At 50.3% G+C, this 2,500-nt stretch overlaps 1 non-coding gene across 1 annotated transcript; it reads left to right on the forward strand.

Annotated features, from left to right (window-relative positions):
* Nucleotides 1-1,387: 1,387 nt before the first annotated feature.
* On the forward strand, nucleotides 1,388-1,542 carry LOC143304900 (5.8S ribosomal RNA). Its single transcript, XR_013061574.1, has one exon. It is a non-coding gene; the product is annotated as a 5.8S ribosomal RNA (ribosomal RNA).
* Nucleotides 1,543-2,500: the final 958 nt, after the last annotated feature.

The following is a 2,500-nucleotide window of genomic DNA, read 5'->3' on the forward strand; positions in this document are numbered from 1 at the left end:
CTGTCTATCCTCGTTGTCGTGAGTCGGACACCCGTGCCGTCGCTAGAGTTTTTCAAACTCTGCTTCTGGATATTGGGACGAAAGACCGCGCGAGGACGACGGATTCGAGTTCCATCGAATTTTTGATGTACACACTACCTGAACGAGACTTAAAGTTTCATATAATATACCGTTCAGAGGGGACCGGCTGTCTTTCCTCGTTGTCGTGAGTCGGACACCCGTGCCGTCGCTAGAGTTTTTCAAACTCTGCTTCTGGATATTGGGACGAAAGACCGCGCGAGGACGACGGATGCGAGTTCCATCGAATTTTTGATGTACACACTACCTGAACGAGACTTAGTTTCATCCAGTTTGTCGTCTATCATCGCATATATATAATATACCGTTCAGAGGGGACCGGCTGTCTATCCTCGTTGTCGTGAGTCGGACACCCGTGCCGTCGCTAGAGTTTTTCAAACTCTGCTTCTGGATGTTGGGACGAAAGACCGCGCGAGGACGATGGATGAGAGTCCCATCGAATTTTTGATTTACAAGACACACACACTACCTGAACGAGACTAAAGTTTCATCGAGTTTATCGTCGTCGCATAACCCGTTCGGAGGGAACCGGCTGTCTATCCTCGTTGTCGTGAGTCGGACACCCGTGCCGTCGCTAGAGCTTTTCAAACTCTGCTTCTGGATGTTGGGACGAAAGACCGCGCGAGGACGATGGCTGCGAGTACCATCGAATTTTTGTTTTTTTTTTTTAAAAAAAACATCACCCGAACGGAGATGTGTTCTATCTTTCGTCGATTTTTCATGCTTTCAGTCGTCGCGTGGTCGCCATCCGTTCGGAGGGGATCGCCGGCTTCGAAACCTCGATGTCGTGAGTCGGACACCCGTGCCGTCGCTAGAGTTTTTCAAACTCTGCTTCTGGATATTGGGACGAAAGACCGCTCGAGGCGGACGGCCGCGCAAATCCCATCGAATCTTTACTATCACCCGAACGATGGAGAGATGCACGCGCGCTGTTTCTTGAATAATTGGACGAGAGAGTAGAATCAAACACATATAAAACATGGGCTAGCCACCGTCCTTACTCGTTCGCGAGATCGTGTGCTGTACAGAGGATTCAGAATCGGGTGTATATATCCCCGTCGTTTCCTGACGAACGGAGCTTCGATCTCGATGGTTGTTATATATCATAATGTACTTTACGCCCGGCCGGCGAACGCGCGTATCTTCGCGCGTTCGTCGGTTTCTATTTTTTCGAACGTTTTTGTGTCGTCAATCCTATGGCGACTTCTGCGCGTTCGATTCCCGTTGGTCGAACGTGACGGAACTCGGCTTCGCTAGAACCGAGAAGAGTACATTTGAGTATTGAACTGTTGCAAAATTTATAAAAGATTACCCTGAACGGTGGATCACTTGGCTCGTGGGTCGATGAAGAACGCAGCTAATTGCGCGTCAACGTGTGAACTGCAGGACACATGAACATCGACATTTCGAACGCACATTGCGGTCCACGGATACAATTCCTGGACCACGCCTGGCTGAGGGTTGCTCACGTAAACCTAAGACTGCTTGCGTTGCGTATCGTTACTCTCCGTATCTGTCTCTCTCTGTCCCTTCTTGCCTTAACAACCCGCCGTCGTTCTTTATATAAGAGAACGTTTCAGAGTCGGACGAAGGTACAAGAACGAGGATACGAATAAGAGCGGACGGAGAGAACATACGCGACGTACGAGCGATTGTTGGACGCTCGTCGGCGTTCGTCGCGGTCGTGCAGAGACCGTGCAAGTCGTACGCATGCTCGATATATAATCTATCGTGTTCACGGGAGACTACGAAACTCTACCTCTGTCTCTCTCTGTCCCTTCTTGCCTTGACAACCCGCCGTCGTTCTTCTTAAAAACTGTAAGAGAACGTTTCCGAGTCGGACGAAGGTATACGAAGGGATACGAATAAGAGCGGAGAGAACCGTCACGGACCTGCGTGAGTGCTCGCGGCGTCGTGAGTCGTCCTTACGAGGGCGACCGCCCGCTTATGCACTGCTTCGTGTATCGGTTATCGAACGTATATACTCGTAGTGTTCTCCTCGTGACCGATTTTTTTTTCATATCAGGCGATATATGCTACGTTTGCCGGTGTTCGACGCACGAAGGTCCGCGCCCCCGACGTCGTCTTAAACGAATATTATATTTGGCGAGACTGAGAGAGAAAGCAAATATGGGAACTCGGTCGAGAGAGGAGAGAAGAGAGAACCAAAAACCTAAACTCGATGGCGTGCGAAACTTTGCCATAATCTACCGTCTTTTCTCAAGACTCTCGTACAGCCCCAGGGATCGAATGCCCACTCCGTCTCTTCGCGAAAGCGACTGACAACAACGAGGACCGTCGCATCGATGGGTCGTCGTTGCGTTTTACACGCTCTGTGCTTTTTTACAAGCTCCGAAAGTATCAGCCGTAGATCCGGGAACGCACGCGCGAGATTTCTTCGAACGCTCTGACGACTTAGGGA

The sequence above is a fragment of the Bombus vancouverensis genome, unplaced genomic scaffold (genome assembly GCF_051014615.1).
Source record: "Bombus vancouverensis nearcticus unplaced genomic scaffold, iyBomVanc1_principal scaffold0063, whole genome shotgun sequence".
NCBI classification, from domain to species: domain Eukaryota; kingdom Metazoa; phylum Arthropoda; class Insecta; order Hymenoptera; family Apidae; genus Bombus; species Bombus vancouverensis.